General features: G+C 42.1%; 1 protein-coding gene across 3 annotated transcripts in view; it reads right to left on the bottom strand.

Moving 5' to 3' along the window:
* PPP2R3B (protein phosphatase 2 regulatory subunit B''beta) overlaps positions 1-15,824 on the bottom strand; it is a 71,482-nt gene that overhangs the window by 35,577 nt on the left and 20,081 nt on the right. The gene's annotated exons all lie outside the window — the stretch shown is intronic.

Below are 15,824 nucleotides of genomic sequence, written 5' to 3'. Positions count from 1 at the left end.
CAAGGGGGTGGGAAAAGAAATTTGCCTTCCTGGAGATGTATGTGGCTGCTTTACAATTAGTCTCCATTTAAAGAGAGAGAGAAAAATCCAATAGTTGTGACATTCTACTAAATGTAGGTTTTGCATTATAAATGGTATAAAATTATTAGAAAGCTTCTATATTCAAGTGCATGGATGACTGATAAAATGTTACTTATTTTGAGAGAAAGTTACAATTTTATAAATATTTTGGTGGAAATAAGATATTTCTAAAAAACACATAATTTTGTATTTTTGCCTTCACTATATTTTATAACTGTCACTTTTTGCATTAGCAGCATAAAAGATTTGGGATACATTTGTATAGTTAATTATTTCCTCTTACTATGGAAATAAGGCCCTCTGCACAGGCTCCAGACTAACTGAGATCCAGGGCTGAAAAAGCAGCAACGGGAGCAAAGGAGGAGGAAGTGGGCAAAGTCACTATCGAACAAGCGAGGCATGATGGGTGTCAGGGTGTGGTAGACCTGGCTGCAGGGGCCCTTCGGCATGGTAAGCGGTTGCGGGGTGCATGGGGCAACTCCCCCTCCCCCACCTACCTCGTGGCAGCAACGCCACCTCCCTGCCTGCAGAGAACCAGTTGTTAAATTATTTGAATCCCACCACTGACCCAAACGTACAGCAGATAAAATTTAATTATTCCAGAAAAATATCCATGTGTGACATTCTACCATGATACTACTAATAGTTTTAGAAGATGATAGTGCTCAATAGCTTAGCAATCAAAAAATTTACATTCATTTGTTTAAAATTGAAATACTAGGTGCAATATTGCCATAAATCAGTATGTTACTCAGAAATATTTTAACCAATAAACTTGCCATCAGTAAATCTTAGTATTTTTTTACAAGTTTACTTGATACAGAATGGGCAAACCTTAAAGAAAGTTAAACAGTATGGCAGTGAAAATCCAGCATGGGGGAAAAAAACCCTGGTTTTTTGAGACGCCAGACTAGCGTGCATTCATGTGCCTCCAATCCCCTTGCTTGCTGCAAAGCCAGATTGGAGTCCTCGGGCCGCTCCTTCCAGCCCATTTCGGAGCCGGTCCAAAAGCGAAGGGAATGATTCCCATCCCACCCAATCATTGTGGGTCTTCGTTTCCAAAGACCCTCTGCACAGGCTCCAGACAAACCGAGATCCGGGATTGAAAAAGCAGCAATAGGTGCAAAGGGCTGTTCAAAGGAAGGGGAAGAAGAAGAAAGTGGGAGAAGCCCAAGGGAGACCTCCTCCATCACCCTGCAAGCACCGACTGAAACTGATGTTCTTTTCCATGCCCAAGGAAGACCTCCTCTGTTACCCCGCAAGCGGGGGGGGGGAGGAGGCAGGCGATCTGGATGTGCTGCACAGTGGCAACAAGCAGAGGCAGAGGAGAAGCCTTCCCCTGCCTGCCTCCACACTTGCTGCCATTGTACAGCACATCCGGATCGCCTGTCTTCCACCCTCCCCCCTCCGCTTGTAGGGTGATGGAGGAAGTCTTCCTTGGGCATGGAACAGGGCATCAGCTTCAGTCGGTGCTTTGGAGAATCTCCTCCATCACTCTGAGGAGTGTGAGAGCGGCAAGGCCCGAATGGCTTGAGGAGCAGAGAGAGAAAATCTCAGCATTGGATTGAAAAAAACTTGGAAAAACCAGAGACAGGAAGGTCAGGAGTAGACACTCAGATTTATCATAACCGGTTCGCCAAACTCAACAAAGAATTAGGTATCGGTTCTGCTGAACCAGTGCAAACCCACTGAATCCCACCACTGTTCTGGGTATTATATATCTGTACTATTTTGTATTTTTAGCATGTATACAGCAGAAATAGAAACAAAAATGGTACACATACATATATGCAATATGAGTTTGATGTGAGAATGATGACATGATGAAAAGTTCAACATTCTTTTTAATGTGTAATTCATGGTTTTGTTTATCCACCTGCTGCTTAATTCAGCTTCTGATCCCTTGTTATCTGTGCAAACTATGCAAACAGTGTGAGAAACTGCACAATTAACATGTGTTCAGGTCTAGCTTATGAACTGTTTAGGCATACTATACTGTTCTCATAATAAAAAACTGACTTGTTTGTATTTTGATAGAAAGAACAAAGTGATTAAACATTATGAAGCTTATTCAATATTAATTAGCCTATCTGCTAATAACACTTTAAAAAAACAACAACACACCATCAGGTTTTCCAATACAGGACTAGACAATCATGACCGTCATTAAAATTAAAGCCAGCTATTCAGCCCAAATTACAAAATAAAATGTCTTGGGTTGCTCTCAAGTATTAGTGGTTGCTTTAATGCTTTCATGATTAATGAAGAAAGTGCAGTTTTGACTTTCATATTTCTCCAAACACTTCTTCTGAAATGATATTAAGGAAAAATGAGGAAGGAATGTTAAACCCATAAAGTCTGCAGTTTGACAGACTCATGATGACATACTTGGAAGTACCAAGCAAACTTGAAACATTTTTTTACTCTTTGGGCAAAGATCTAATATATAATTTAGTCATAATTTGAATATGTCTTCAGCACTAAGTAGAACACAGCTTTCTTCAGAAGTCAAAGATTTTACATGATGGATTAATGATAATATTGAAAATGTTAATTTTATGTAAGTGTATGTAAGACAGAGAAAAGGCAAATTCCATTTTCAGGTGATAAAATCCTCATAACATTCAGGGTTTATTTCATGGTTAGCTTTACATTTTTCAAAAGCATAGTCAGCTTTTTGTTTGGTGGAATAACAAGAACATTTTCTTGAAACCAACTTGTGTTTTATTTTTTCCTCCATACTCAATAGTATTCTAATAATGGCTATACATAGTCACATATGTGCATAGTTACGTGAAAACAACAGTCCAAAAATTCATTATTGATCTAATAATACTTTTTTAAAAAAAAGTTTCTAGCTGACATGTCAGCAAAGATAGGCTGAAGGGAATAAGAGCAATACTTTGAAGGTGAAGTGTACATCACTACTATACTTACTAATCAAAAAGCATAGCTCTTCATAGCTTATTGCCCTAAACTGAAGAGCAATTTTTTAAAAAGTTGGAGGTTTCAATTATCTTGCCTCAGTGCCTTCTGCAAAGAAATGAAAAGTAGTTTACAGAAAAACTCTTGTGACAACTTAAAGTGAAATTAAAATGTCAACAACACAACATACAATTTAAGCTTACAGGCCTTAATTACTTTCTCTGGAAACCAATTTAAAGACAACTGAGTAATATATTAAGTCTTGGAATTAAGAAATGTTAATTATATTAACATATATGTTCATAACAGTACTTTTTCCTTTCACATTAGACTTTTGATAGTTAAAACATACCAACAACTGTTTAGCTCACCCTGATTTCAATGGATACACGGCATTTTAGGTATATACTTCTTTAAATTTCAGAATAAATACATTGCTAACAATTCATTGCTCAAAGTACATTCAAATTATGAGCAAAGTGAGATAGAAAATTTTAATGTTTATTTCTTATTTATCAAACTTGAATGAAATGCTTTTAAAGCATTAAAACACAAATAGACTGCCCTAGTGTATCATTATATCACATTATCTTGAACTCTGTGCCTGAAAAGAAATGTAACTCTTAGTTTTGTTTTAAAACAGAATTACAGAAAGAAAATAGGGAGAACTATTCCAATTACATATTACACTGAATTACATTAATTTTATTCAGTGAATAGACCTGAGTATTAACACACAGTAATACTACAGCAATGATACACTGAGTTTCCATTCTTTTATGTATTTAAATAAAATGGTGCTTAACTGTAGGTCTGCAAGTATACTGCTGAGTATTTTGACTTTAATATATATTTCTATACTTTTTAGTATGAAAAATGGCATGCTTGCTTTGCAATTTATTGGAAGAGAAGTACCAGTTTATAATTTCTATAATACAAAGCAGCCATGGCTGAAGTAAGCCTAGACCAGGGGTCAGCAACCTGAAAAAGGAAAAGAGCCACTGGGAACCGGTTCCATCACACACACAAAAAAGTGGGAGCCGCGTGCGTGCGTCCATGCCCGTGCATGCGCAAATAACGTTCTGCGCATGCGCAAAACGTTTTTTGTTGCGCATGCGCGGACACGCACGGTTGCCATTTTTTAATGTATGATGGAACCGGTTGCGCGATGGCGACGGCCCGTTTGCAGACCTACTGCCTTCAGAGGAAGGCGGCAGCTCTGCAAACGGGCTGCGGCAGCTTTCCCAACAAGCGGCGCCGCTGCCCGTTCCGAGGTGCGCGCGAACCTCTCCGAACGAGCGGAGGTGCGCGTGCACCTCCGCGCGAACGGGCAGCGGCGCCGCTCTTTGGGAAAGCTGCCGCGGCACGTTTGCAGGCTGCCGAAGGCGGCAGCTCTGCAAACGGGCCGCGGCAGCTTGTCCAACAAGCGGCGCCACTGCCCGTTCCGAGGTGCGCACCTCTCGAAACGGGCAGCGGCGCCGCTTGTTGGGAAAGCTGCCGCGGCCCGTTTGCAGAGCTGCCGCCTTCGGCAGCCTGCAAACAGGCCGCCTCAGCTTTCCCAAACAGCGGCGCCGCTGCCCGTTCGCGCGGAGGTGCGCGTGCACCTCCAAAAGTTTAGAGAGGTGCGCGCGCACCTCTCGGAACGGGCAGTGGCAGCGCTTGTTGGGAAAGCTACCGCGGCCCGTTTGCAGGCTGCCGCCGGGCCGCACCAGCTTTCCCAACGAGCAGCGCCACTGCCTGTTCGGGCGGAGGTGCGCGCGCACCTCTCCAAAGGTTTGGAGAGGTGCGCGCGCACCTCCGCTTGTTCGGAGAGGTGCGCACGCACCTCTCCAAACGGGTGGTGCCACTCTCCATTTGGAGAGGTGCGCGCGCACCACTGCCCGTTCAAAGAGGTGTGCGCGCACCGGGCGGCTGGGAGCCGCAGGAGACGGCTCAAAGAGCCGCATGCGGCTCCGGAGCCGCGGGTTGCCGACCCGTGGCCTAGACTCTGTGTTTGTGTATTATTATTATTATTATTATTATTATTATTATTATTATTATTATTATTATTATTATTATTATTATTATCCATTATGAGGTAACAGAGATCTAACTTGGTCCTCCAGATGTTTTGAACAATTCCAGCAGCTGCAGGTAGCATGATCAATGTTTAGGAATAATGGACATCCAAATATCAGGGAACACTATTGGTTATATTTAACTGAGTTGCCAATTGTCCTTTATATATAATGCTGTATAAAAAACAATTCAAAGTTATGTTTGTATGTCAGCATAATCTACTGATGAAGTTTTGTACTTCATTAGAAAAGAAATCCTTACTGGAGGCTAGAATGCGATGCATGACAGCCTTATTCATGAAGAGGAAGCTCAGAAGAGCCCTGGGGTAGGCACAAAACATTGTATACAGCTCTGTGAATGCAGTCCAAACTTTAAAAGCCAGTAAATTGACTTACAATTTAAACTCTTTCTTTCCAATTTACATGAGCCACAAAATCAAACAATCATGATCAGCCAATTGATTGTTCTTTGAATATCAAAGCTTGGAAAACTCAACTGATTTTGTGAATATCAGACTATGTACACATAACTGGTTTCTATTTACATTTTGTCTCATTGTAAAACAGTAAAATATACTGTTTATAATATAGGTAACTACTAAAAGTGCTTAAAAAAATCCTCCACAATGCTGAGCTGCAAGGAAAAGTGGTAGTACTGAGCAGAGTTACTAGCATTCTTGTCTTATTTCTTGAAAAACCTCCAAAGAGATTATTGGCAAAGGAGATTAAGAATTACAAAAAAGGTCTTCTTTAGATATACTCAGAATAAAGGAAAAACAAATAGTACACTGGATATTTAATGGAGATAGCAAAATGCTAAAAATTAATAAAAAGTTGACTTATTTATTTTGGCTCAATCTTTTCTAATAAGAGGGAAGATGAACTACAGACAACTGTGAAATGGACAATGAAGAGTTCAAGTTTAGGACTGGAAGAAAGAGAATGTATACTATTTTAAATGTGTTTTAATCTCCATGCCCAAATGAGCTACAAGTAGTAATAGTGTATACCTTTTTTTAATGAGAATTATCAGCACTTTTGATCAGTGACGTCATCAAAGTAAACAAACCCACATGGTGGTGATTATGTCAGCAGATCATGGCCCTATGCGGAAGTAACTGCCCTAGTTTCGGATAAGGTGAGTGGAATTGACGTGTTGGCCTAAGCCCATCAAGATAAGTAAGAGTAACCCTAGCAGCCCTATTTTCAGATAAGTCGTGTTGAACCTAACCCCCATCAATAAGTAGTCATGGCAGACAAGCCTCTGGGTACATGATTAGCTTAACCCTAGACTAATTCTATGGACATTCTAAACAAACAGAACAAGCTAAATAAAGTAAATAATTAACAGAGGCCTGCATTTTTGGTAAACAAGCCCTACTTTGGGGAGCTGTGAAATTTAAAAAAATGCTTTTTATTTCTAATCATTCTAGCTTATGATGCTTTTAATTTTTGTGGAGTTTTAAAAAGCAGCGCCTCAAAAGCTGGGAAAAAAGGAGCCCCTAAAAGGCAGCCAGGGCTTGCATTTAACCCCTTTTTTCCTAAAAGGTATTTATTTCTAGGAGGTTTTAAAATCATTTTCTCGAATGCAGGGGGAAAAAAAACCATTTAAAACCCGCAGCTGGTTTTTACCTTTGTAAAAATCTAAAGACACATATTTTGTCAATTGAGCCCTCAAATCGGCATCTACATGTAACCGTACGAAGCACGGCCTTAATAAAATTTATTCTGCCCCCCTACAGCAAAAAGACAAGGAATATTAACAGGAATTAAAATGCTCACAAGAGGCAGCTAGCCAGGTGGCAAGTAGACCTGTTCAGGCATGTCAGGGCTGCGAATCCAGGGCATGCGTGTTTGTGTCTGCTAGTAAAAAATATAGGATCAATCACAATCAGATTCAAATTCAAATAAGATACTTATTTGAAAGGCAGTTCTCATCAACAAAAGAATAAAATGTAACAGCAGGAGTTACATGATCCCATCCAACAGTTGAAGTCAATAACTATATTAGGGAGCAGCAAAACATGGATCAGATGACAGATACTGGCAATATGTCTCTGAATTTTAGGGGCAAAGTAGGAGTTGATTTGTGTATGAAAGTTCTAAAAACTCAACAGAAGTCTACAAATTCCTAGGCTGTAATTGTCTCTGCTGAACTGCTTCTTATATAGTTTTATTTGATTAGGAGGCTTGGAAGAAAAAGCCAACAGTAAATGAAATACTGCTCTTATCATTATTAAATTAATAAATTAAAATAGCCAGATCAAAATATTCCATAATAAGATGCATACATAGAAAATATTCAGCAATGCATTTGGAGACCAAGAATGGCCTATTTTTATTAAGTCTTCATTGAGGGGCCAACATTGCTAACATCACATCAATGTATTTGCACTGATAGTCATATGCAATGTCTTATAAATCTTTAATTTTCATTTAGCGTACAATAGAATATTAAAAAGGAAAACCATAAAAGTATAAAATAAAATAAAACATGTCAATTTTAATATTCAAATGCTTCTTCTAAGAAATAGATCATATAACACAGACATGTCAAACACAAGGCCCGGGGGCCAGATCCGGCCCACGAAGTGATTTCATGTGGCCCGCGAAGCCATCCTGGAAACAGTTGCCTTGGCCCCAGCCCAGGCCGGCAGGAAGCCAATGTACAATTTCGTGGATGGCCATCTATGCTGAAACACATTCAGTCTTAGCTTCACAAGGCTGTCTGGAAACAGCGAGGGACCAGCTCCTGCTGCATCAGCCCCATCCCATGGGTGCACGCTGGGGAGGTATCACCCTTTGTGAGGAATGAAGAGATGCACCATCGCCTGGAAGCAGCCAGCACATGGACCTGCTTACTTTGGGCAGGCTGGGGACTGGGCAGTGTTGCACTTCTCTTCAAATTCATGCCACCCAACTCAGCCTCTTGGCACTGTGAGGATAGTTCGACGCTGCCTGCCGAAACCGGGCAGGCTGGGCGGCATTGCACTTCTCTTTGGATTTGCACTGCCTGGCTCAGCCTCTTGGCACTGTGGGGAGAGCACCTCGCTGCCTGCCAAAAAAAAGGCAGGCTGGGGGCTGGGCAGCATTGCGCTTTGCACCGCCTGGCTCAGCCTCTTGGTGCTGGGAGAAGAGCGCCCCACTGCCTGCTGAAACCGAGTAGGCTGGAGGCTGGGTGGCATCGGGCTTCTCTTTGGATTCACACTGCCTGGCTCACCCTCTCAGTGCTGTGCGGACCCCACCCCGCTGCCTGCCAAAACTGGGCAGACTGGAGGCTGGGAAGCATTGCGCAGGTAACATCGACTCACGCTGCTCATGGCATCCCCTCCCCCAGAGCCCAACAAGCTGGATAAGTGAAGTAGGCGAGGGCCATGTGTTGACCACTTCCAGGCAATGGTGCATTTCTTCATTCCTCATGAAGGGTGACACCTCCCCAGCTGCATTTCTTGCCTGGTTTTCTCCTTCCCTCATCTCAAATATTTTCCCACCACTCTGGGAAGGAAGGAAGGAAGGAAGGAAGGAAGGAAGGAAGGAAGGAAGGAAGGAAGGAAGGAAGGAAGGAAGGAAGGGTCTGAGGGAAGTCCTGCCTGAATTCTGCCCTGCTGCCCTTTCACCATCCCCTTGCCCCCTCCTCCTGGCCTATCCTGGGGGTCTCCCATCCTATTCCTAAGGAAGCTTTGGATACAAAGCCAGGTCTCCTCACATTAAGAGGGAGTGGGCCTCCCTCTTGACTTTGCCCTCATACTCATCATGAGCAACCTGGCTAAGGAGAGCAAGCGCAGCAGCAGCAGCCTTGAGAAGGAGGTAAGTGCAGCTGGGTGCCCCCTTGGGGAAGTAGGGCTGGGCTTAGTGCTGTGGGTCCCTGAGGGCTGGGCATTCAACCTCTGCTGCCCAGGGCTCCAGGCACCCAACGCCACTGTCCAGCCCCCCCCTCGCATGGCCTGAGAGGAACAGTGAGGCTCCTCCAGTGGACCATGCCTTGGCACTTGCCCCGGTCCACCCCCACTGCCAGAGACCCTCAGATCTGTCCCACTCCTGCCCAGACCCCTATAGGCACCCTTGACGCAAACGATGTAGAGCTGGCCATCCCCACCCAGGAGGCCACATGCACTCTAGCCACGCCCACTCAGTAGGCCACACCTACCCTGGCCACACCCACCTGGCCCCCAAGAGCAACCGCATTGCTAATGTGGCCCTCAATGAAATTGAGTTTGACACCCCTGATATAACAGAACAGTTCTCCAACCCAAAACAAGTTTCTGCATCTCTACTCATTGCTACAAACACCACTAGCAAAATTTGAAAATTGGATACTTCTTGATTTCATAGTCAGAATTCATTTAGGACATAAAGATTCCAGTGGAGAGGAAGACAAGCCACCAATGAGAAGGAATGGCAGCTGCAAAGACATATCCTTTTCACCTATTTCATATTACCATTTCAAGAACCTTAGGAGTTCTTTCTTAATCTATTTTGCTATATATATCTAGGGAGTGCCCTGCGTACATAAGATACACAATATTCATTTCTGTGTACTGGCATGAAAGAACTTCAAATGGTTAGAAGGAAAAGTTAATACTGAAAAGTGCTGTGTACAATGCTAAAGAGGAAAGTTAAAAAAAATAATTCAATTTGAGGTTCTTATACTACTGTGGATTTTAAAATGTTTAAACTTTTCTTCTTTAAAATGTTATTCACATAATTTCAAATAAACAGTTTCACAACGGTTGAAGCTTTTGTGCGAAGATAAGATGACATCTGAAACAAAAGCAGCAATTCTGAGAGAAGCTGATAGTTTGACCGCAAAAGAAGGCATAGCTTAAATCTTTCTCCCCAGGAAGAATTTACTGGATGCCTTTTCCAACTGATCTCCTGATTGCCAGAACATGTGATTAAATTATTGTGGAAAGTGCATTTTGTCAAATATATTTAAATCAGTAGATTTTAAATATAAAGGAAGTCGGACAATTATGCAATGAAAAAACCAACAACAACAAAATCCACAGAATAGTTTAACACCCCTTTTCTTTTGAAAAAAAGGGGGGACTGAAAAGCTAAAATCCACAAATCAAAACACTTCAGTCATGCCCTGTTTGCTTATAATTTTTCACTCCCACCCATGTTGGGGAGGGTGAACATTCTAGCCTTTGAGAAATTCAAGTCTTTGTTCAGCCTTCAGCCCATACCCAAATCTCACAAGGAAAGCCTATCATTGTATTTTGGAGAGACATTATGTATTACTTATCTCAGCTATATTGATATCATTCCTTCTTTCTGATTGACCTTGCACAATCCATATATTCATAGGCATACAGTGGGAAAACTAGACTCTTCAGGAATCTACCACGCTATGCAAGTTCTCTGCATGCATGAACACATACATTTCAAAATCATTTCCTAAACATCAAGGGATCAGGAAAAACTCTTTGAAAAACAGTATTTACAAGACCAGTATTTACTACACACCCCTGAAAAAAAGTGATGATGAACTGTATAATTTGCTGATTTAAGATTTTGCTACTGACAAGTCAGCTGAAGTCAACACTTTAATTTTATATTTCCAGCTTTAAGAAAAAAAATGTAATCTTCTGTCCAACTATGTCCTTGTGGAGATTCCCTCATTGGTAAATGGACATAATATTAGAAAAGCAAGTTGAAAGAATTAAAGAACTGAACATTGAAGCCAGTTAATAGTTCTCTGTATGTTATTATCTGATCTTAAATATGCTACACAGAAGATAATCATAAACACTTCTGAAGCATATGAGTTCTGCCATAAGAAAATAATGTTCACTCACTTATAACATTCCTTTCAAATGTCCTTTATGTCATTTTACAGTACAAATAACATCATGTAATGCCTTATTTATTTTCAAATGTGTGATTACTCAATAAAGTATATAAAAAGCCCTGCTTGGATCAGGTCACCATCCTTGGACATACCAAGTATCAGAAAGCTAAAAAAAAGGGGGGGAAAACTAAAGTAGTTTTCCAGGAATGATTCTGATCTAGGCATTTATTTATTCAATTTTATACCAGGCTGAACATTTTCCAGATTTTTCAGAGTTCGAATCATTAAGTAGTAAGGCACATGGATCTCATTTCCACTTAAAGCAGGAATTTTACTCCCCTCCAAAAACCCCAAATTCATATTTTAGCCAAATGCATAACAGAAAGCAAACCTGAACTTGTTGGAAAGCTTTGAGCCTCTTCTTGAATCTGGAAGGCAGAACAAAATCACATCCTCGAGCTAATAATGCCAATTCCTTTCGCAGATCAGGATCTTGTCGTAAAGAAATCTCCTTTATCCTCATGCTTTCAGATTTCATATAATGCTTATGTGTGCACCAGTCCAGGCTCTTGAGTGCCAGTAAACAACAGAGTCCTATTATCACACAGTGCCACTTAAAGTAGCAGCTGTGTTTTACTTCTGTGTTATTCTGAGAACCAGTTCAGCATAGCCTGCTCCATACATTAAAAGGGAACTTGCCAGGACTGCAAACACAGACAGGAAAGTAACTTAGGAGCCTGTCCCTTACTTCACACATTCCAATGTTTTAATAGGTATATATGTGAGCCTCTCATAAAAGTAATGTTTTTAACCATCAATAAAATAAACATCTGGCTTAGTAAAAACAATGAAGGAGGAACAATCTCAAAGTAGTCTTATTTATTTGTATCCTGCCTTTATTATTTTTATATATAACTAAAAACTGCAAACATATCTAATACATTTTCCTCCTCCTATTTTCTCCATTGTGAAAAATGATAAATGATGAAAACTTTTTGGTTTATCTCCTTGTCCTTTCACAAACCCTATAGAATACAACTATAAAACAGGCTTAATAAAGGCTTAATAAAACATTATTTTTCTTGCACACTTAAATTAAAAGGAAATACCCCTGAAAAGCTTACATTTATATGGAATATTGTACTGTGTAGATTTTATCAATGCCTAAACCACAGGTCTGCAACCTGCGGCTCCGGAGCCGCATGCGGCTCTTTCAGCCGTCTCCTGCGGCTCCCGGTCCTCTGCCATGTGCAGTCCAAAAAAAAAAGTGGGACTAAAAAAGTTCAACCAATCAATTCAAATATGCAGGGTAGGTGCATATCTCGCCTTGGCTCCACTCTTCAGTCAAACCCTGTTCTGCGCATGCACGCATGTACTTGCATGCACACACATTTTTTGCAGCTCCCAGTTTTTCCTTTTGTGAGGGAACCGGTTCCGAGTGGCTCTTTCACTGTTTCAGGTTGCTGACCCCTGGCCTAAACTCTCCCTTATCCAGTGTAGATCTATTTCATCTTATACAAGCAATAAAACTGAAATATTGTATGAATAAGGATCAGCCATGTCAACTGAACCAAATCATCTACATCCTTCCTGTAAGTATAAGACCAATATAAAATTAAATACTAGTATCTTATGACTAATAGCAACCTATTCAAAAATGCTGTTTAATTTTATAAATTTGATCTTCTTTAGATTTTGGTGTTTTCCATTATTTTCTCAGTGGAAAAACATTTCTGTAAAATAAAAAGGAGTATCCTTTTTCATGCTTATCAGTTAACAGAATTTGTCCAGATATAGTTACAATTTTACCATATAACTGTGGTTAGAAACAACTAACTAGAAAATAAAAATCAGTTGATCATCCATTCTTAACTGACCACAATATTTAAATCTACCAATGAAAATTAGGTGTATACATAGATTCTTTTCTATAGCTTATTTTTCATTTGTAGTTTTGACTACCGTATGAATCTGAATCCAAAGGGAGAACCAAAATAACTGATGAGCAACACATACAACAATACTTTTTCACAAATGGTAACCAAGTCTTTATTTCTTTCCAACCAACTTTAAAATCAGACTGAGGAACTCATTTCATCAGACCCATATTACACTAAGAAATATATTTACTGTACTTTGTTTTTAGTGACTTGCTCAATTTTGTTATTTATGTGAATTTTGTATATTAACTAATAAAACTATATTATTCGATAATCTATGCATACAGTTTTATCTGTGATACAAGCAGCATTTTCTCTTTGCCTGTTAAAAAAGAGAGGCATAGAAGTTTCTTTAAATACTATGTGAAGCAGTTTGCATCTATAGAGACCAACTTTAAACCAGGGAGCAGGACTAGCCCAATCCCATTAGTTCATCCTCTCCCTTGTCAGCAAAGAGCATAACACTCAATAAATAGCTTAAGGCTAGCAATCAATAGCTAACTAAGATGCTATTTTCTCATATTCATTTTTAGCATCTGTCACTTTTTAACTTCTCTCTTCTGCAACTGTTGTGAAGTCCTGGGCAGCTGATGGAGATCAGCAGGATCACTATCAAGTGGAATGCAGGGACATCACCCAGCCAAGGAGTTGCATTTTGTGTGACTACAATTTGGTCCAAATTGCCAACAGTGCTCTCTGTCCAAGAGCATAGCTGGGACAGATACTTTTGAAATTCTGGCAGCCGGGAGTTGCCTAATTGGTGGAGCCTTGTCAGGAAGAACAGTTTACCTCCCAAGCAAATTAGCAAGGGTATATGGAAAAAGAGGTGAAAGTTATGTGACCTATGAATAAAACATCTAGGAAAGTGGTTCTGGTTCATGTTCTTGCTAGGTTTTTAAAAAGCAAGAATTGACTAATATAGAAAGGGCTTAACAAAAAGCAAACATCTGATGTGCAAAATAAATGTTATGCTTTAAGTTTTAACATAGTCTTAAATGGTATAATTCATTTTGACCTGTGGAACAGAAAACCTACCTAATGGAGGAGCTTCAGTCTTTTAAAATATCTATGCTCATTAACTGGACTTTATAAACAAGGCAGAAAGCTATTGCTGCACAGCAGACTGTATTTTATCTCTATCCTTTTAACAGGCCTTTTGCAGAATGTCACAGCTTTTCTCCACTAGGGTTTAATATCTTAAATCACTATCAGACATTTATTTAGATGTGACAAGAAATCACACTGAGCCCCCCCCTTTCATCAGATAAGGCTACATCTGGCAATTGGGAAAAGTGACCATTTTCCACATTTTTTATTATTTGTAGAGCAGCCAGCTAAGGCCATGACCGCTTGCAAATGATTCCTTGTGCTGGAGCATTCTGTGAACTCAAATGTTACATCGTTCTCACCACCCAGCCTTGATTCCTACCACATGAAGAGTTAACCAACCCCAAAAGTAGGATTCCTTGCCAACATGGTGGACAAAGGGAGAATAGCATCTCACTTAAAAAAATTATAGTAATTTACCGTATATACTTGAGTATAAGCCGACTCGAATATAAGCCGAGACCCCTAATTTTACCCCCCCAAAATGGAAAAAGTTAGTGACTCGAGTATAAGCCGAGGCTGGGAAATGCAGCAGCTCACCTTATGCTCCTCTCCAGAGATCTTCCCTCAGCAGCGGCCGGCAAAGTAGCTCGCACGCGAAACAAGCCTGGCAGAGGAGCCGGAGCGGCGAGCAGAGGCGCCCGGCCCACATCCTGCAAGGCCCGGCCGAAACGCGCCCCCAGCAGCGGAGCTGCTCCGGCTCATCTGCCGGGCTTGTTTTGCATGTGAGCTACTTTGCCTGACGCTGCTGGGGTCGCGTCTCGGCCGGGGCCTTGCAGGATCCGGCCCGGGCGCCTCTGCTCGCCCTCAGCAGCACCTGGCCCAGAATCACATGCGAAACAAGCCCGGCAGAGGAGCCGGAGCGGCGAGCAGAGGCGCCCGGCCCAGATCCTGCAAGGCCCGGCCGAGACGCGCCCCCAGCAGCGGAGCTGCTCCGGCTCCTCTGCCGGGCTTGTTTTGCATGTGAGCTACTTTGCCTGACGCTGAGAAGACCCACTTGGGCACTTGGGTTGGTGTCAGTCTCCGCAGGCCCTTCTCGTTTCCAGGAACGTCAAGTGCGCTTGACTCCCCACCCCCACGGCAGGGCAGGGCAGGGCAGAGACTTGCTCGCCCTTCTGACGGCCCTGAAGAGAAACGAAGGGCTTGCAAACTCCCCGCGAGAAGCTGGGCGAAGCGCGTGGCTGGGCGAGTGTGTGCCTGCGCGCGTATTTACGAAAGAAACGCTCCGAGAGTTCTTCTTTCTCCGCCCCCTTGGGGGGAACTCTAGCGACTGCTGTAGCCGCGCTTCTCTTCTTGGCTCCGAAAATAGGGATTTCTACTCTCTCTCTCTCTCTCTCTCCCCTCCCCACCCCGCATTCTCCTGCCTCTTCGATTGCGACAATAAAAGGGCGAAGGGTGCGCTGGTTTCTTCCTCCTTCCTCCCCCCCTCCCCTCCCCTCCCCGATTGTCAGGTGTGGCTTCGACTTTAGTTTTTGCCTACGGTGCTAGGGAGTTGCCAGTGGTGGGATCGTTTTCGGAGTTGCGTGCTTGGCCCAGAGGTGCAAACAAAATGTTTGGAAAAAGGGGGGTGAGGTGGGGTGGGGTGGGGTGGAGGAAGCAGTTTGCGAAGCAGCCGAAATGGGGGTATATAGAGGATGGGAGGTTCCCACCGAGCCAGCAGAGTTGTTGTCGAAGCGCGTCACACGCCTTTCCAACCACCAGAGAAGGGAGGAATAAGAAAGAAACACACACACACACACACACCAGGAAATTGAGAGCGCAGCCTTAAGTTAAAGGTGGCGGACAGGCCCGAGAAAAAAGGCTGCAAAACTCCAATCTTTTAAAGTGTGCGGTGTTGTTGTGTTTTTTTTTCCTCCCCCCGAAAGTGAACGGCAGCTTTCCGTACTAGTGTATTTGTACTGCCGCGAGTGACAACTGACA

Source organism: Vipera berus (assembly GCF_964194415.1).
Source record: "Vipera berus genome assembly, chromosome: 4".
NCBI lineage: Eukaryota > Metazoa > Chordata > Lepidosauria > Squamata > Viperidae > Vipera > Vipera berus.
The sequence above is the reverse complement of the archived record's forward strand: the minus strand, read 5'-3'. Positions and strand labels throughout refer to the sequence as shown.